Genomic DNA, 16755 nt, shown 5'->3' on the forward strand with positions numbered 1-16755 from the left:
ACAAATGGAATTTGCAAATACAAATCAAAATAAAATATTAATAAAATTGGGGTGCAACACGAGGACTTCCAAGGAGGTCACCCATTCTAGTACTACTCTCGCCCAAGCACACTTAACTTCGGAGTTCTGATGGGATCCGGTGCATTAGTGCAGGTATGATCGCACCCGTTTAATTCATGCTCGCTTAGATCTTTATGCACTATCTTGCTCCCCACCATTAATTGTTTTAGATTTGAAAAAACTGTGTATGCAGCCTTCCTCCCTTGGTAACCGTGCACAAGCTCCTACGTGAGCGGATTGTTTGCTTTTCAGATCTGCCGCACCACCGGAGAAATGCAATACTATCGCGGGGCCCACAATGCACGACGAATGCCGAAAGCCCGGTTCCTGCATCGTTGCCATTCAGTAATGACGATCGTGCCGCAAATGGTCCGAGTATCCGACGTAATGTTTCCAGTTGTCTCCCAGAAACAACAAATGGAATTTGCAAATACAAATCAAAATAAAATATTAATAAAATTGGGGTGCAACACGAGGACTTCCCAGGAGGTCACCCATGCTAGTACTACTCTTCCCAAGCACGCCTAACTTCGAAGTTCTGATGGGATCCGGTGCAGTAGTGCTGGTATGATCGCACCCGTTTAATTTTTGCTCGCTTAGATCTTTATGCACTATCTTGCTCCCCTCCATTAATTGTTTTAGACTTGAAAAAACTGTGTATTCAGCCTTCCTCCCTTGGTAACCGTGCACAAGCTCCTACGTGAGCAGAGTGTTTGCTTTTCAGATCTGCCGCATCCCTGGATAGATGCAATACTATCGCAGGGCCCACAATGCATGACGAATGCCAAAAGCCCGGTTCTTGCATCGTTGCCATTCAGTAATGACGATTGTGCCGCAAATGGTCCGAATATCCGACGTGTTGTTTCCAGTTGTATCGCCGAAACAACAAATGGAATTTGCAAATACAAATCAAAATAAAATATTAATAAAATTGGGGTGCAACACGAGGACTTCCTAGGAGGTCACCCATTCTAGTACTACTCTCGCCCAAGCACGCTTAACTTCGAAGTTCTGATGGGATCCGGTGCATTAGTGCTGGTATGATCGCACCCGTTTAATTCATGCTCGCTTAGATCTTTATGCACTATCTTGCTCCCCTCCATTAATTGTTTTAGATTTGAAAAAACTGTGTATGCAGCCTTCCTCCCTTGGTAACCGTGCACAAGCTCCTACGTGAGCGGATTGTTTGCTTTTCAGATCTGCCGCACCACCGGTTAAATGCAATACTATCGCGGGGCCCACAATGCACGACGAATGCCGAAAGCCCGATTCCTGCATCATGGCCATTCAGTAATGACGATCGTGCCGCAAATGGTCCGAGTATCCGACGCATTGTTTCCAGTTGTCTCCCAGAAACAACAAATGGAATTTGCAAATACAAATCAAAATAAAATATTAATAAAATTGGGGTGCAACACGAGGACTTCCCAGGTGGTCACCCATGCTAGTACTACTCTCGCCCAAGCACGCTTAACTTCGAAGTTCTGATGGGATCCGGTGCACTAGTGCTTGTATGATCGCACCCGTTTAATTCATGCTCGCTTAGATCTTTATGTACTATCTTGCTCCCCTCCATTAATTGTTTTAGACTTGAAAAAACTGTGTATGCAGCCTTCCTCCCTTGGTAACCGTGCACAAGCTCCTACGTAAGCAGTGTGTTTGATTTTCAGATCTGCCGCACCCCCGAATAGATGCAATACTATCGCGGGGCCCACAATGCACGACGAATGCCAAAAGCCCGGTTTTTGCACGGTTCCCATTCAGTAATGACGATCGTGCCGCAAATGGTCCGAGTATCCGGCGCGTTGTTTGCGTTTGTCTCGCCGAAACGACAAATGGAATTTGCAAATACGATATCGAAATAAAATATTAATAAAATTGGGGTGCAACACGAGGACTTCCCAGGAGGTCACCCATCCTAGTACTACTCTCGCCCAAGCACACTTAACTTCGGACTTCTGATGGGATCCGGTACATTAGTGCTGGTATGATCGCACCCGTTTAATTCATGCTCGCTTAGATCTTTATGCACTATCTTGCTCCCCTCCATTAATTGTTTTAGATTTGAAAAAAATGTGTATGCAGCCTTCCTCCCTTGGTAACCGTACACAAGCTCCTACGTGAGCGGAGTATTTGCTTTTCAGATCTGCCGCACCTCCGGATAGATGCAATACTATCGCGGGGCCCACAATGCATGAAAAATGCCGAAAGTCCGGTTCTTGCATCGTTGCCATTCAGTAATGACGATCGTGCCGCAAATGGTCCGCGTATCCGACGCGTTGTTTCCAGTTGTATCGCCGAAACAACAAATGGAATTTGCAAATACAAATCAAAATAAAATATTAATAAAATTGGGGTGCAACACGAGGACTTCCCAGGAGGTCACCCATTCTAGTACTACTCTCGCCCAAGCACACTTAACTTCGGAGTTCTGATGGGATCCGGTGCATTAGTGCTGGTATGATCACACCCGTTTAATTCATGCTCGCTTAGATCTTTGTGCACTATCTTGCTCCCCTCCATTAATTGTTTTAGATTTGAAAAAACTGTGTATGCAGCCTTCCTCCCTTGGAAACCGTGCACAAGCTCCTACGTGAGCGGATTGTTTGCTTTTCAGATCTGCCGCACCACCGGATAAATGCAATACTATCGCGGGGCCCACAATACACGACGAATGCCGAATGCCCGGTTCCTGCATCGTTGCCATTCAGTAATGACGATCGTGCCGCAAATGGTCCGAGTATCCGAGACATTGTTTCCAGTTGTCTCCCAGAAACAACAAATGGAATTTGCAAATACAAATCAAAATAAAATATTAATAAAATTGGGGTGCAACACGAGGACTTCCCAGGAGGTCACCCATACTACCACTACTCTCGCCCAAGCACGCTTAACTTAGGAGTTTTGATGGGATCCGGTGCATTAGTGCTGGTATGATCGCACCCGTTTAATTCATGCTCGCTTAGATCTTTATGCACTATCTTGCTCCCCTCCATTAACTGTTTTAGACTTGAAAAAACTGTGTATGCAGCCTTCCTCCCTTGGTAACCGTGCACAAGCTCCTACGTGAGCAGAGTGTTTGCTTTTCAGATCTGCCGCATAAATGCAATACTATCGCAGGGCCCACAATGCACGACGAATGCCAAAAGCCCGGTTTTTGCACGGTTCCCATTCAGTAATGACGATCGTGCCGCAAATGGTCCGAGTATCCGGCGCGTTGTTTGCGTTTGTCTCGCCGAAACGACAAATGGAATTTGCAAATACGATATCGAAATTAAATATTAATAAAATTGGGGTGCAACACGAGGACTTCCCAGGAGGTCACCCATTCTAGTACTACTCTCGCCCAAGCACACTTAACTTCGGAGTTCTGATGGGATCCGGCGCATTAGTGCTGGTATGATCGCACCCGTTTAATTCATGCTCGCTTAGATCTTTATGAACTATCTTGCTCCCCTCCATTAATAGTTTTAGATTTGAAAAAACTGTGTATGCAGCCTTCCTCCCTTGGTTACCGTGCACAAGCTCCTACGTGAGCAGAGTGTTTGCTTTTCAGATCTGTTGCACCCCCGGATAGATGCAATACTATCGCAGGGCCCACAATGCATGACGAATGCCAATAGCCCGGTTCTTGCATCGTTGCCATTCAGTAATGACGATCGTGCCACAAATGGTCCGAATATCCGACGCGTTGTTTCCAGTTGTATCGCCGAAACAACAAATGGAATTTGCAAATACAAATCAAAATAAAATATTAATAAAATTAGGGTGCAACACGAGGACTTCCCAGGAGGTCACCCATTCTAGTACTACTCTCGCCCAAGCACGCTTAACTTCGAAGTTCTAATGGGATCCGGTGCATTAGTGCTGGTATGATCGCACCCGTTTAATTCATGCTCGCTTAAATCTTTATGCACTATCTTGCTCCCCTCCATTAATTGTTTTAGATTTGAAAAAACTGTGTATGCAGCCTTCCTCCCTTGGTAACCGTGCACAAGCTCCTACGTGAGCGGATTGTTTGCTTTTCAGATCTGCCGCACCACCGGATAAATGCAATACTATCGCGGGGCCCACAATGCACGACGAATGCCGAAATCCCGGTTCCTGCATCGTTGCCATTCAGTAATGACGATCGTGCCGCAAATGGTCCGAGTATCCGACGCATTGTTTCCAGTTGTCTCCCAGAAACAACAAATGGAATTTGCAAATACAAATCAAAATAAAATATTAATAAAATTGGGGTGCAACACGAGGACTTCCCAGGAGGTCACCCATGCTAGTACTACTCTCGCCCAAGCACGCTTAACTTCAATGTTCTGATGGGATCCGGTGCATTAGTGCTGGTATGATCGCACCCGTTTAATTCATGCTCGCTTAGATCTTTATGCACTATCTTGCTCCCCTCCATTAATTGTTTTAGACTTGAAAAAACTGTGTATGCAGCCTTCCTCCCTTGGTAACCGTGCACAAGCTCCTACGTGAGCAGAGTGTTTGCTTTTCAGATCTGTCGCACCCCCGGATAGATGCAATACTATCGCAGGGCCCACAATGCATGACGAATGCCAAAAGCCCGGTTCTTGCATCGTTGCCATTCAGTAATGACGATCGTGCCGCAAATGGTCCGAATATCCGACGCGTTGTTTCCAGTTGTATCGCCGAAACAACAAATGGAATTTGCAAATACAAATCAAAATAAAATATTAATAAAATTGGGGTGCAACACGAGGACTTCCCAGGAGGTCACCCATTCTAGTACTACTCTCGCCCAAGCACGCTTAACTTCGAAGTTCTGATGGGATCCGGTGCATTAGTGCTGGTATGATGGCACCCGTTTAATTCATGCTCGCTTAAATCTTTATGCACTATCTTGCTCCCCTCCATTAATTGTTTTAGATTTGAAAAAACTGTGTATGCAGCCTTCCTCCCTTGGTAACCGTGCACAAGCTCCTACGTGAGCGGATTGTTTGCTTTTCAGATCTGCCGCACCCCCGGATAGATGCAATACTATCGCGGGGCCCACAATGCACGACGAATGCCAAAAGCCCGATTTTTGCACGGTTCCCATTCAGTAATGACGATCGTGCCGCAAATGGTCCGAGTATCCGGCGCGTTGTTTGAGTTTGTCTTGCCGAAACGACAAATGGAATTTGCAAATACGATATCGAAATAAAATATTAATAAAATTGGGGTGAAACACAAGGACTTCCGAGGAGGTCACCCATCCTAATACTACTCTCGCCCAAGCACACTTAACTTCGGAGTTCTGATGAGATCCGGTGCATTAGTGCTGGTATGATAGCACCCGTTTAATTCATGCTCGCTTAGATCTTTATGACCTATCTTGCTCCCTTCCATTAATTGTTTTAGATTTGAAAAAAATGTGTATGCAGCCTCTTTCCCTTGGTAACCGTGCACAAGCTCCTACGTGAGCGGAGTGTTTGCTTTTCAGATCTGCCGCACCTCCGGATAGATGCAATACTATCGCGGGGCCCACAATGCATGACGAATGCCGAAAGCCCGGTTCTTGCATCGTGGCCATTCAGTAACGACGATCGTGCCGCAAATGGTCCGAGTATCCGACGCATTGTTTCCAGTATCTCCCAGAAACAACAAATGGAATTTGCAAATACAAATCAAAATAAAATATTAATAAAATTGGGGTGCAACACGAGGACTTCCCAGGAGGTCACCCATCCTAGTACTACTCTCGCCCAAGCACGCTTAACTTCAGAGTTCTGATGGGATCCGGTGCATTAGTGCTGGTATGATCGCACCCGTTTAATTCATGCTCGCATAGATCTTTATGCACTATCTTGCTCCCCTCCATTAATTGTTTTAGACTTGAAAAAACTGTGTATGCAGCCTTCCTCCCTTGGTAACCGTGCACAAGCTCTTACGTGAGCAGAGTGTTTGCTTTTTAGATCTGCCGCACCCCCGGATAGATGCAATACTATCGCAGGGCCCACAATGCATGACGAATGCCAAAAGCCCGGTTCTTGCATCGTTGCCATTCAGTAATGACGATCGTGCCGCAAATGGTCCGAATATCCGACGCGTTGTTTCCAGTTGTATCGCCGAAACAACAAATGGAATTTGCAAATACAAATCAAAATAAAATATTAATAAAATTGGGGTGCAACACGAGGACTTCCCAGGAGGTCACCCATTCTAGTACTACTCTCGCCCAAGCACGCTTAACTTCGAAGTTCTGATGGGATCCGGTGCATTAGTGCTGGTATGATGGCACCCGTTTAATTCATGCTCGCTTAAATCTTTATGCACTATCTTGCTCCCCTCCATTAATTGTTTTAGATTTGAAAAAACTGTGTATGCAGCCTTCCTCCCTTGGTAACCGTGCACAAGCTCCTACGTGAGCGGATTGTTTGCTTTTCAGATCTGCCGCACCACCGGATAAATGCAATACTATCGCGGGGCCCACAATGCACGACGAATGCCGAAAGCCCGGTTCCTGCATCGTTGCCATTCAGTAAGGACGATCGTGCCGCAAATGGTCCGAGTATCCGACGCATTGTTTCCAGTTGTCTCCCAGAAACAACAAATGGAATTTGCAAATACAAATCAAAATAAAATATTAATAAAATTGGGGTGCAACACGAGGACTTCCGAGGAGGTCACCCATCCTAGTACTACTCTCGCCCAAGCACTCTTAACTTCGGAGTTCTGATGGGATCCGGTGCATTAGTGCTGGTATGATCGCACCCGTTTAATTCATGCTCGCTTAGATCTTTATGCACTATCTTGCTATCCTCCATTAATTGTTTTAGACTTGAAGAAACTGTGTATGCAGCCTTCCTCCCTTGGTTACCGTGCACAAGCTCCTACGTGAGCAGAGTGTTTGCTTTTCAGATCTGCCGCACCCCCGGATAGATGCAATACTATCGCGGGGCCCACAATGCACGACGAATGCCAAAAGCCCGGTTCTTGCATCGTTGCCATTCCGTAATGACGATCGTGCCGCAAATGGTCCGAGTATCCGACGCGTTGCTTGCGTTTGTCTCGCCGAAACGACAAATGGAATTTGCAAATACGATATCGAAATAAAATATTAATAAAATTGGGGTGCAACACGAGGACTTCCCAGGAGGTCACCCATCCTAGTACTACTCTCGCCCAAGCACACTTAACTTCGGACTTCTGATGGGATCCGGTACATTAGTGCTGGTATGATCGCACCCGTTTAATTCATGCTCGCTTAGATCTTTATGCACTATCTTGCTCCCCTCCATTAATTGTTTTAGATTTGAAAAAAATGTGTATGCAGCCTTCCTCCCTTGGTAACCGTACACAAGCTCCTACGTGAGCGGAGTATTTGCTTTTCAGATCTGCCGCACCTCCGGATAGATGCAATACTATCGCGGGGCCCACAATGCATGAAAAATGCCGAAAGTCCGGTTCTTGCATCGTTGCCATTCAGTAATGACGATCGTGCCGCAAATGGTCCGCGTATCCGACGCGTTGTTTCCAGTTGTATCGCCGAAACAACAAATGGAATTTGCAAATACAAATCAAAATAAAATATTAATAAAATTGGGGTGCAACACGAGGACTTCCCAGGAGGTCACCCATTCTAGTACTACTCTCGCCCAAGCACACTTAACTTCGGAGTTCTGATGGGATCCGGTGCATTAGTGCTGGTATGATCACACCCGTTTAATTCATGCTCGCTTAGATCTTTGTGCACTATCTTGCTCCCCTCCATTAATTGTTTTAGATTTGAAAAAACTGTGTATGCAGCCTTCCTCCCTTGGAAACCGTGCACAAGCTCCTACGTGAGCGGATTGTTTGCTTTTCAGATCTGCCGCACCACCGGATAAATGCAATACTATCGCAGGGCCCACAATGCACGACGAATGCCAAAAGCCCGGTTTTTGCACGGTTCCCATTCAGTAATGACGATCGTGCCCCAAATGGTCTGAGTATCCGGCGCGTTGTTTGCGTTTGTCTCGCCGAAACGACAAATGGAATTTGCAAATACAAATCAAAATAAAATATTAATAAAATTGGGGTGCAACACGAGGACTTCCCAGGAGGTCACCCATACTACTACTACTCTCGCCCAAGCACGCTTAACTTAGGAGTTTTGATGGGATCCGGTGCATTAGTGCTGGTATGATCGCACCCGTTTAATTCATGCTCGCTTAGATCTTTATGCATTATCTTGCTCCCCTCCATTAACTGTTTTAGACTTGAAAAAACTGTGTATGCAGCCTTCCTCCCTTGGTAACCGTGCACAAGCTCCTACGTGAGCAGAGTGTTTGCTTTTCAGATCTGCCGCACCGCCGGATAAATGCAATACTATCGCAGGGCCCACAATGCACGACGAATGCCAAAAGCCCGGTTTTTGCACGGTTCCCATTCAGTAATGACGATCGTGCCGCAAATGGTCCGAGTATCCGGCGCGTTGTTTGCGTTTGTCTCGCCGAAACGACAAATGGAATTTGCAAAAACGATATCGAAATTAAATATTAATAAAATTGGGGTGCAACACGAGGACTTCCCAGGAGGTCACCCATTCTAGTACTACTCTCGCCCAAGCACACTTAACTTCGGAGTTCTGATGGGATCCGGTGCATTAGTGCTGGTATGATCGCACCCGTTTAATTCATGCTCGCTTAGATCTTTATGAACTATCTTGCTCCCCTCCATTAATAGTTTTAGATTTGAAAAAACTGTGTATGCAGCCTTCCTCCCTTGGTTACCGTGCACAAGCTCCTACGTGAGCGGATTGTTTGCTTTTCAGATCTGCCGCACCACCGGATAAATGCAATACTATCGTGGGGCCCACAATGCACGACGAATGCCGAAAGCCCGGTTCCTGCATCGTTGCCATTCAATAATGACGATCATGTCGCAAATGGTCCGAGTATCCGATGCATTGTTTCCAGTTGTCTCCCAGAAACAACAAATAGAATTTGCAAATACAAATCAAAATAAAATATTAATAAAATTGGGGTGCAACACGAGGACTTCCCAGGAGGTCACCCATTCTAGTACTACTCTCGCCCAAGCACACTTAACTTCGGAGTTCTGATGGGATCCAGTGCATTAGTGCAGGTATGATCGCACCCGTTTAATTCATGCTCGCTTAGATCTTTATGCACTATCTTGCTCCCCTCCATTAATTGTTTTAGATTTGAAAAAACTGTGTATGCAGCCTTCCTCCCTTGGTAACCGTGCACAAGCTCCTACGTGAGCGGATTGTTTGCTTTTCAGATCTGCTGCACCACCGGATAAATGCAATACTATCGCGGGGCCCACAATGCACGACGAATGCCGAAAGCCCGGTTCCTACATCGTTGCCATTCAGTAATGACGATCGTGCCGCAAATGGTCCGAGTATCCGACGCATTGTTTCCAGTTGTCTCCCAGAAAAAACAAATGGAATTTGCAAATACAAATCAAAATAAAATATTAATAAAATTGGGGTGCAACACGAGGACTTCCCAGGAGGTCACCCATCCTAGTACTACTCTCGCCCAAGCACGCATAACTTCGGAGTTCTGATGGATCCGGTGCATTAGTGCTGGTATGATCGCACCCGTTTAATTCATGTTCGCTTAGATCTTTATGCACTATCTTGCTCCCCTCCATTAATTGTTTTAGACTTGAAAAAACTGTGTATGCAGCCTTCCTCCCTTGGTAACCGTCCACAAGCTCCTACGTGAGCAGAGTGTTTGCTTTTCAGATCTGCCGCACCCCCGAATAGATGCAATACTATCGCGGGGCCCACAATGCACGACGAATGCCAGAAGCCCGGTTCTTGCATTGTCGCCATTCCGTAATGACGATATTAATTGTTTTAGACTTGAAAAAACTGTGTATGCAGCCTTCCTCCCTTGGTAACCGTCCACAAGCTCCTACGTGAGCAGAGTGTTTGCTTTTCAGATCTGCCGCACCCCCGGATAGATGCAATACTATCGCGGGGCCCACAATGCACGACGAATGCCAGAAGCCCGGTTCTTGCATCGTTGCCATTCCGTAATGACGATCGTGCCGCAAATGGTCCGAGTATCCGACGCGTTGTTTCCAGTTGTCTCCCAGAAACAACAAATGGAATTTGCAAATACAAATAAAAAAAAAATATTAATAAAATTGGGGTGCAACACGAGGACTTCCAAGGAGGTCACCCATTCTTGTACTACTCTCGCCCAAGCACACTTAACTTCGGAGTTCTGATGGGATCCGGTGCATTAGTGCAGGTATGATCGCACCCGTTTAATTCATGCTCGCTTAGATCTTTATGCACAATCTTGCTCCCCTCCATTAATTGTTTTAGATTTGAAAAAACTGTGTATGCAGCCTTCCTCCCTTGGAAACCGTGCACAAGCTCCTACGTGGGCGGATTGTTTGCTTTTCAGATCTGCCGCACCACCGGATAAATGCAATACTATCGCGGGGCCCACAATGCACGACGAATGCCGAAAGCCCGGTTCCTGCATCGTTGCCATTCAGTAATGACGATCGTGTCGCAAAGCCCGGTTCCTGCATCGTTGCCATTCAATACTATCGCGGGGCCCACAATGCACGACTAATGCGAAAAGCCCGATTCTTGCGTCGTTGCCATTCCGTAATGACGATCGTGCCGCAAATGGTCCGAGTATCCGACGCGTTGTTTCCAGTTGTATCGCCGAAACAACAAATGGAATTTGCAAATACAAATAAAAAAAAAATATTAATAAAATTGGGGTGCAACACGAGGACTTCCAAGGAGGTCACCCATTCTTGTACTACTCTCGCCCAAGCACACTTAACTTCGGAGTTCTGATGGGATCCGGTGCATTAGTGCAGGTATGATCGCACCCGTTTAATTCATGCTCGCTTAGATCTTTATGCACTATCTTGCTCCCCTCCATTAATTGTTTTAGATTTGAAAAAACTGTGTATGCAGCCTTCCTCCCTTGGAAACCGTGCACAAGCTCCTACGTGAGCGGATTGTTTCGTTTTAGATCTGCCGCACCCCCGAATAGATGCAAAACTATTGCGGGGCCCACAATGCACGACGAATGCCAAAAGCCCGGTTTTTGCACGGTTCCCATTCAGTAATGACGATCGTGCCGCAAATGGTCCGAGTATCCAGCGCGTTGTTTGCGTTTGTCTCGCCGAAACGACAAATGGAATTTGCAAATACGATATCGAAATAAAATATTAATAAAATTGGGGTGCAACACGAGGACTTCCCAGGAGGTCACCCATCCTAGTACTACTCTCGCCCAAGCACACTTAACTTCGGACTTCTGATGGGATCCGGTACATTAGTGCTGGTATGATCGCACCCGTTTAATTCATGCTCGCTTAGATCTTTATGCACTATCTTGCTCCCCTCCATTAATTGTTTTAGATTTGAAAAAAATGTGTATGCAGCCATCCTCCCTTGGTAACCGTGCACAAGCTCCTACGTGAGCGGAGTATTTGCTTTTCAGATCTGCCACACCTCCGGATAGATGCAATACTATCGCGGGGCCCACAATGCATGAAAAATGCCGAAAGTCCGGTTCTTGCATCGTTGCCATTCAGTAATGACGATCGTGCCGCAAATGGTCCGCGTATCCGACGCGTTGTTTCCAGTTGTATCGCCGAAACAACAAATGGAATTTGCAAATACAAATCAAAATAAAATATTAATAAAATTGGGGTGCAACACGAGGACTTCCCAGGAGGTCACCCATTCTAGTACTACTCTCGCCCAAGCACACTTAACTTCGGAGTTCTGATGGGATCCGGTGCATTAGTGCTGGTATGATCACACCCGTTTAATTCATGCTCGCTTAGATCTTTGTGCACTATCTTGCTCCCCTCCATTAATTGTTTTAGATTTGAAAAAACTGTGTATGCAGCCTTCCTCCCTTGGAAACCGTGCACAAGCTCCTACGTGAGCGGATTGTTTGCTTTTCAGATCTGCCGCACCAACGGATAAATGCAATACTATCGCGGGGCCCACAATGCACGACGAATGCCGAAAGCCCGGTTCCTGCATCGTTGCCATTCAGTAAGGACGATCGTGTCGCAAATGGTCCGAGTATCCGACGCATTGTTTCCAGTTGTCTCCCAGAAACAACAAATGGAATTTCAAATACAAATCAAAATAAAATATTAATAAAATTGGGGTGCAACACGAGGACTTCCCAGGAGGTCACCCAACCTAGTACTACTCTCGACCAATCACGCTTAACTTCGGAGTTATAATGGGATCCGGTGCATTAGTGCTGGTATGATCGCACCCGTTTAATTCATGCTCGCTTAGATCTTTATGCACTATCTTGCTCCCCTCCATTAATTGTTTTAGATTTGAAAAAACTGTGTATGCAGCCTTCCTCCCTTGGTAACTGTGCACAAGCTCCTACGTGAGCGGATTGTTTGCTTTTCAGATCTGCCGCACCACCGGATAAATGCAATACTATCGCGGGGCCCACAATGCACGACGAATGCCGAAAGCCCGGTTCCTGCATCGTTGCCATTCAGTAATGACGATCGTGCCGCAAATGGTCCGAATATCCGACGCATTGTTTCCAGTTGTCTCCCAGAAACAACAAATGGAATTTGCAAATACAAATCAAAATAAAATATTAATAAAATTGGGGTGCAACACGAGGACTTCCCAGGAGGTCACCCAACCTAGTACTACTCTCGACCAATCACGCTTAACTTCGGAGTTATAATGGGATCCGGTGCATTAGTGCTGGTATGATCGCACCCGTTTAATTCATGCTCGCTTAGATCTTTATGCACTATCTTGCTCCCCTCCATTAATTGTTTTAGATTTGAAAAAACTGTGTATGCAGCCTTCCTCCCTTGGTAACCGTGCACAAGCTCCTACGTGAGCGGATTGTTTGCTTTTCAGATCTGCCGCACCACCGGATAAATGCAATACTATCGCGGGGCCCACAATACACGACGAATGCCGAATGCCCGGTTCCTGCATCGTTGCCATTCAGTAATGACGATCTTGCCGCAAATGGTCCGAGTATCCGACGCGTTGTTTCCAGTTGTATCGCCGAAACAACAAATGGAATTTGCAAATACAAATAAAAAAAAAATATTAATAAAATTGGGGTGCAACACGAGGACTTCCAAGGAGGTCACCCATTCTTGTACTACTCTCGCCCAAGCACACTTAACTTCGGAGTTCTGATGGGATCCGGTGCATTAGTGCAGGTATGATCGCACCCGTTTAATTCATGCTCGCTTAGATCTTTATGCACTATCTTGCTCCCCTCCATTAATTGTTTTAGATTTGAAAAAACTGTGTATGCAGCCTTCCTCCCTTGGAAACCGTGCACAAGCTCCTACGTGAGCGGATTGTTTGCTTTTCAGATCTGCCGCACCACCGGATAAATGCAATACTATCGCGGGGCCCACAATGCACGACGAATGCCGAAAGCCCGGTTCCTGCATCGTTGCCATTCAGTAATGACGATCGTGTCGCAAATGGTTCGCGTATCCGACGCGTTGTTTCCAGTTGTATCGCCGAAACAACAAATGGAATTTGCAAATACAAATCAAAATAAAATATTAATAAAATTGGGGTGCAACACGAGGACTTCCCAGGAGGTCACCCATTCTAGTACTACTCTCGCCCAAGCACACTTAACTTCGGAGTTCTGATGGGATCCGGTGCATTAGTGCTGGTATGATCACACCCGTTTAATTCATGCTCGCTTAGATCTTTGTGCACTATCTTGCTCCCCTCCATTAATTGTTTTAGATTTGAAAAAACTGTGTATGCAGCCTTCCTCCCTTGGAAACCGTGCACAAGCTCCTACGTGAGCGGATTGTTTGCTTTTCAGATCTGCCGCACCAACGGATAAATGCAATACTATCACGGGGCCCACAATGCACGACGAATGCCGAAAGCCCGGTTCCTGCATCGTTGCCATTCAGTAAGGACGATCGTGTCGCAAATGGTCCGAGTATCCGACGCATTGTTTCCAGTTGTCTCCCAGAAACAACAAATGGAATTTGCAAATACAAATCAAAATAAAATATTAATAAAATTGGGGTGCAACACGAGGACTTCCCAGGAGGTCACCCAACCTAGTACTACTCTCGACCAATCACGCTTAACTTTGGAGTTATAATGGGATCCGGTGCATTAGTGCTGGTATGATCGCACCCGTTTAATTCATGCTCGCTTAGATCTTTATGCACTATCTTGCTCCCCTCCATTAATTGTTTTAGATTTGAAAAAACTGTGTATGCAGCCTTCCTCCCTTGGTAACCGTGCACAAGCTCCTACGTGAGCGGATTGTTTGCTTTTCAGATCTGCCGCACCACCGGATAAATGCAATACTATCGCGGGGCCCACAATGCACGACGAATGCCGAAAGCCCGGTTCCTGCATCGTTGCCATTCAGTAATGACGATCGTGCCGCAAATGGTCCGAGTATCCGACGCATTGTTTCCAGTTGTCTCCTAGAAACAACAAATGGAATTTGCAAATACAAATCAAAATAAAATATTAATAAAATTGGGGTGCAACACGAGGAATTCCCAGGAGGTCACCCATCCTAGTACTACTCTCGCCCAAGCACGCTTAACTTCGGAGTTCTGATGGCATCCGGTGCATTAGTGCTGATATGATCGCACCCGTTTAATTCATGCTCGCTTAGATCTTTATGCACTATCTTGCTCCCCTCCAATAATTGTTTAAGACTTGAAAAAACTGTGTATGCAGCCTTCCTCCCTTGGTAACCGTGCACAAGCTGCTACGTGAGCAGAGTGTTTGCTTTTCAGATCTGCCGCACCCCCGGATAGATGCAATACTATCGCGGGGCCCACAATGCACGACTAATGCGAAAAGCCCGGTTCTTGCATCGTTGCCATTCCGTAATGACGATCGTGCCGCAAATGGTCCGAGTATCCGACGCGTTGTTTCCAGTTGTATCGCCGAAACAACAAATGGAATTTGCAAATACAAATCAAAAAAAAATATTAATAAAATTAGGGTGCAACACGAGGACTTCCAAGGAGGTCACCCATTCTTGTACTACTCTCGCCCAAGCACACTTAACTTCGGAGTTCTGATGGGATCCGGTGCATTAGTGCAGGTATGATCGCACCCGTTTAATTCATGCTCGCTTAGATCTTTATGCACTATCTTGCTCCCCTCCATTAATTGTTTTAGATTTGAAAAAACTGTGTATGCAGCCTTCCTCCCTTGGAAACCGTGCACAAGCTCCTACGTGAGCGGATTGTTTGCTTTTCAGATCTGCCGCACCACCGGATAAATGCAATACTATCGCGGGGCCCACAATGCACGACGAATGCCGAAAGCCCGGTTCCTGCATCGTTGCCATTCAGTAATGACGATCGTGCCGCAAATGGTCCGAGTATCCGAGACATTGTTTCCAGTTGTCTCCCAGAAACAACAAATGGAATTTGCAAATACAAATCAAAATAAAATATTAATAAAATTGGGGTGCAACACGAGGACTTCCCAGGAGGTCACCCATCCTACTACTACTCTCGCCCAAGCACGCTTAACTTAGGAGTTTTGATGGGATCCGGTGCATTAGTGCTGGTATGATCGCACCCGTTTAATTCATGCTCTCTTAGATCTTTATGCACTATCTTGCTCCCCTCCATTAACTGTTTTAGACTTGAAAAAACTGTGTATGCAGCCTTCCTCCCTTGGTAACCGTGCACAAGCTCCTACGTGAGCAGAGTGTTTGCTTTTCATATCTGCCGCACCCCCGGATAGATGCAATACTATCGCGGGGCCCACAATGCACGACAAATGCCAAAAGCCCGGTTCTTGCATCGTTGCCATTCCGTAATGACGATCGTGCCGCAAATGGTCCGAGTATCCGACGCGTTGTTTCCAGTTGTATCGCCGAAACAACAAATGGAATTTGCAAATAGAAATCAAAATAAAATATTAATAAAATTGGGGTGCAACATGAGGACTTCCAAGGAGGTCACCCATTCTAGTACTACTCTCGCCCAAGCACACTTAACTTCGGAGTTTTGATGGGATCCGGTGCATTAGTGCAGGTATGATCGCACCCGTTTAATTCATGCTCGCTTAGATCTTTATGCACTATCTTGCTCCCCTCCATTAATTGTTTTAGATTTGAAAAAACTGTGTATGCAGCCTTCCTCCCTTGGTAACCGTGCACAAGCTCCTACGTGAGCGGATTGTTTGCTTTTCAGATCTGCCGCACCACCGGATAAATGCAATACTATCGGGGGGCCCAAAATGCACGACGAATGCCGAAAGCCCGGTTCCTGCATCGTTGCCATTCAGTAATGACGATCGTGCCGCAAATGGTCCGAGTATCCGGCGCGTTGTTTGCGTTTGTCTCGCCGAAACGACAAATGGAATTTGCAAATACGAGATCGAAATAAAATATTAATAAAATTGGGGTGCAACACGAGGACTTCCCAGGAGGTCACCCTTTCTAGTACTACTCTCGCCCAGGCACACTTAACTTCGGAATTCTGATGGGATCCGGTGCATTAGTGCTGGTATGATCGCACCCGTTTAATTCATGCTCGCTTAGATCTTTATGCACTATCTTGCTCCCCTCCATTAATTGTTTTAGATTTGAAAAAACTGTGTATGCAGCCTTCCTCCCTTGGTAACCGTGCACAAGCTCCTACGTGAGCGGATTGTTTGCTTTTCAGATCTGCCGCACCACCGGATAAATGCAATACTATCGCGGGGCCCACAATGCA

General features: G+C 46.1%; 27 non-coding genes and 8 pseudogenes across 27 annotated transcripts; all 35 read right to left on the minus strand.

The window, feature by feature from the left end:
- Nucleotides 1–48: 48 nt before the first annotated feature.
- On the minus strand, nt 49–167 carry LOC148799322 (5S ribosomal RNA). The gene has a single exon (XR_016074744.1). It is a non-coding gene; the product is annotated as a 5S ribosomal RNA (ribosomal RNA).
- Nucleotides 168–521: 354 nt separating this feature from the next.
- Nucleotides 522–639, minus strand: LOC148799323 (5S ribosomal RNA; annotated as a pseudogene).
- Nucleotides 640–993: 354 nt separating this feature from the next.
- On the minus strand, nt 994–1112 carry LOC148799324 (5S ribosomal RNA). The gene has a single exon (XR_016074958.1). It is a non-coding gene; the product is annotated as a 5S ribosomal RNA (ribosomal RNA).
- Nucleotides 1113–1466: 354 nt separating this feature from the next.
- On the minus strand, nt 1467–1585 carry LOC148799325 (5S ribosomal RNA). The gene has a single exon (XR_016070498.1). It is a non-coding gene; the product is annotated as a 5S ribosomal RNA (ribosomal RNA).
- A 355-nt stretch (nt 1586–1940) lies between these two features.
- On the minus strand, nt 1941–2059 carry LOC148799326 (5S ribosomal RNA). The gene has a single exon (XR_016075665.1). It is a non-coding gene; the product is annotated as a 5S ribosomal RNA (ribosomal RNA).
- A 354-nt stretch (nt 2060–2413) lies between these two features.
- Nucleotides 2414–2532, minus strand: LOC148799327 (5S ribosomal RNA). Its single transcript, XR_016072276.1, has one exon. It is a non-coding gene; the product is annotated as a 5S ribosomal RNA (ribosomal RNA).
- A 354-nt stretch (nt 2533–2886) lies between these two features.
- LOC148799328 (5S ribosomal RNA) lies at nt 2887–3005 on the minus strand (annotated as a pseudogene).
- A 347-nt stretch (nt 3006–3352) lies between these two features.
- On the minus strand, nt 3353–3471 carry LOC148799329 (5S ribosomal RNA). Its single transcript, XR_016072763.1, has one exon. It is a non-coding gene; the product is annotated as a 5S ribosomal RNA (ribosomal RNA).
- Nucleotides 3472–3825: 354 nt separating this feature from the next.
- On the minus strand, nt 3826–3944 carry LOC148799330 (5S ribosomal RNA). The gene has a single exon (XR_016073199.1). It is a non-coding gene; the product is annotated as a 5S ribosomal RNA (ribosomal RNA).
- A 354-nt stretch (nt 3945–4298) lies between these two features.
- Nucleotides 4299–4417, minus strand: LOC148799331 (5S ribosomal RNA). The gene has a single exon (XR_016070613.1). It is a non-coding gene; the product is annotated as a 5S ribosomal RNA (ribosomal RNA).
- A 354-nt stretch (nt 4418–4771) lies between these two features.
- Nucleotides 4772–4890, minus strand: LOC148799332 (5S ribosomal RNA). The gene has a single exon (XR_016068946.1). It is a non-coding gene; the product is annotated as a 5S ribosomal RNA (ribosomal RNA).
- A 355-nt stretch (nt 4891–5245) lies between these two features.
- On the minus strand, nt 5246–5364 carry LOC148799333 (5S ribosomal RNA; annotated as a pseudogene).
- A 353-nt stretch (nt 5365–5717) lies between these two features.
- LOC148799334 (5S ribosomal RNA) lies at nt 5718–5836 on the minus strand. The gene has a single exon (XR_016071444.1). It is a non-coding gene; the product is annotated as a 5S ribosomal RNA (ribosomal RNA).
- Nucleotides 5837–6190: 354 nt separating this feature from the next.
- Nucleotides 6191–6309, minus strand: LOC148799335 (5S ribosomal RNA). Its single transcript, XR_016068947.1, has one exon. It is a non-coding gene; the product is annotated as a 5S ribosomal RNA (ribosomal RNA).
- A 354-nt stretch (nt 6310–6663) lies between these two features.
- LOC148799336 (5S ribosomal RNA) lies at nt 6664–6782 on the minus strand. The gene has a single exon (XR_016071970.1). It is a non-coding gene; the product is annotated as a 5S ribosomal RNA (ribosomal RNA).
- A 355-nt stretch (nt 6783–7137) lies between these two features.
- LOC148799337 (5S ribosomal RNA) lies at nt 7138–7256 on the minus strand. Its single transcript, XR_016075666.1, has one exon. It is a non-coding gene; the product is annotated as a 5S ribosomal RNA (ribosomal RNA).
- Nucleotides 7257–7610: 354 nt separating this feature from the next.
- Nucleotides 7611–7729, minus strand: LOC148799338 (5S ribosomal RNA). The gene has a single exon (XR_016072277.1). It is a non-coding gene; the product is annotated as a 5S ribosomal RNA (ribosomal RNA).
- Nucleotides 7730–8083: 354 nt separating this feature from the next.
- LOC148799339 (5S ribosomal RNA) lies at nt 8084–8202 on the minus strand (annotated as a pseudogene).
- Nucleotides 8203–8557: 355 nt separating this feature from the next.
- On the minus strand, nt 8558–8676 carry LOC148799340 (5S ribosomal RNA). The gene has a single exon (XR_016071631.1). It is a non-coding gene; the product is annotated as a 5S ribosomal RNA (ribosomal RNA).
- A 354-nt stretch (nt 8677–9030) lies between these two features.
- LOC148799341 (5S ribosomal RNA) lies at nt 9031–9149 on the minus strand. Its single transcript, XR_016073729.1, has one exon. It is a non-coding gene; the product is annotated as a 5S ribosomal RNA (ribosomal RNA).
- A 354-nt stretch (nt 9150–9503) lies between these two features.
- On the minus strand, nt 9504–9621 carry LOC148799342 (5S ribosomal RNA). Its single transcript, XR_016070368.1, has one exon. It is a non-coding gene; the product is annotated as a 5S ribosomal RNA (ribosomal RNA).
- A 554-nt stretch (nt 9622–10175) lies between these two features.
- On the minus strand, nt 10176–10294 carry LOC148799343 (5S ribosomal RNA). The gene has a single exon (XR_016069453.1). It is a non-coding gene; the product is annotated as a 5S ribosomal RNA (ribosomal RNA).
- Nucleotides 10295–10764: 470 nt separating this feature from the next.
- On the minus strand, nt 10765–10883 carry LOC148799344 (5S ribosomal RNA). Its single transcript, XR_016069454.1, has one exon. It is a non-coding gene; the product is annotated as a 5S ribosomal RNA (ribosomal RNA).
- A 354-nt stretch (nt 10884–11237) lies between these two features.
- LOC148799345 (5S ribosomal RNA) lies at nt 11238–11356 on the minus strand. The gene has a single exon (XR_016075667.1). It is a non-coding gene; the product is annotated as a 5S ribosomal RNA (ribosomal RNA).
- Nucleotides 11357–11710: 354 nt separating this feature from the next.
- On the minus strand, nt 11711–11829 carry LOC148799346 (5S ribosomal RNA). The gene has a single exon (XR_016072278.1). It is a non-coding gene; the product is annotated as a 5S ribosomal RNA (ribosomal RNA).
- A 353-nt stretch (nt 11830–12182) lies between these two features.
- Nucleotides 12183–12301, minus strand: LOC148799347 (5S ribosomal RNA; annotated as a pseudogene).
- Nucleotides 12302–12655: 354 nt separating this feature from the next.
- Nucleotides 12656–12774, minus strand: LOC148799348 (5S ribosomal RNA; annotated as a pseudogene).
- A 354-nt stretch (nt 12775–13128) lies between these two features.
- LOC148799349 (5S ribosomal RNA) lies at nt 13129–13247 on the minus strand. The gene has a single exon (XR_016069455.1). It is a non-coding gene; the product is annotated as a 5S ribosomal RNA (ribosomal RNA).
- Nucleotides 13248–13601: 354 nt separating this feature from the next.
- LOC148799350 (5S ribosomal RNA) lies at nt 13602–13720 on the minus strand. The gene has a single exon (XR_016072279.1). It is a non-coding gene; the product is annotated as a 5S ribosomal RNA (ribosomal RNA).
- A 354-nt stretch (nt 13721–14074) lies between these two features.
- Nucleotides 14075–14193, minus strand: LOC148799351 (5S ribosomal RNA; annotated as a pseudogene).
- Nucleotides 14194–14547: 354 nt separating this feature from the next.
- Nucleotides 14548–14666, minus strand: LOC148799352 (5S ribosomal RNA). Its single transcript, XR_016068749.1, has one exon. It is a non-coding gene; the product is annotated as a 5S ribosomal RNA (ribosomal RNA).
- A 354-nt stretch (nt 14667–15020) lies between these two features.
- LOC148799353 (5S ribosomal RNA) lies at nt 15021–15139 on the minus strand. Its single transcript, XR_016069546.1, has one exon. It is a non-coding gene; the product is annotated as a 5S ribosomal RNA (ribosomal RNA).
- A 354-nt stretch (nt 15140–15493) lies between these two features.
- LOC148799354 (5S ribosomal RNA) lies at nt 15494–15612 on the minus strand. The gene has a single exon (XR_016070358.1). It is a non-coding gene; the product is annotated as a 5S ribosomal RNA (ribosomal RNA).
- A 354-nt stretch (nt 15613–15966) lies between these two features.
- Nucleotides 15967–16085, minus strand: LOC148799355 (5S ribosomal RNA; annotated as a pseudogene).
- A 355-nt stretch (nt 16086–16440) lies between these two features.
- On the minus strand, nt 16441–16559 carry LOC148799356 (5S ribosomal RNA). The gene has a single exon (XR_016075788.1). It is a non-coding gene; the product is annotated as a 5S ribosomal RNA (ribosomal RNA).
- Between the last annotated feature and the right edge of the window lie 196 nt (nt 16560–16755).

The sequence above is a fragment of the Nelumbo nucifera genome, chromosome 4, assembly GCF_055504915.1.
Source record: "Nelumbo nucifera cultivar China Antique chromosome 4, China Antique-T2T, whole genome shotgun sequence".
Lineage (NCBI taxonomy): Eukaryota > Viridiplantae > Streptophyta > Magnoliopsida > Proteales > Nelumbonaceae > Nelumbo > Nelumbo nucifera.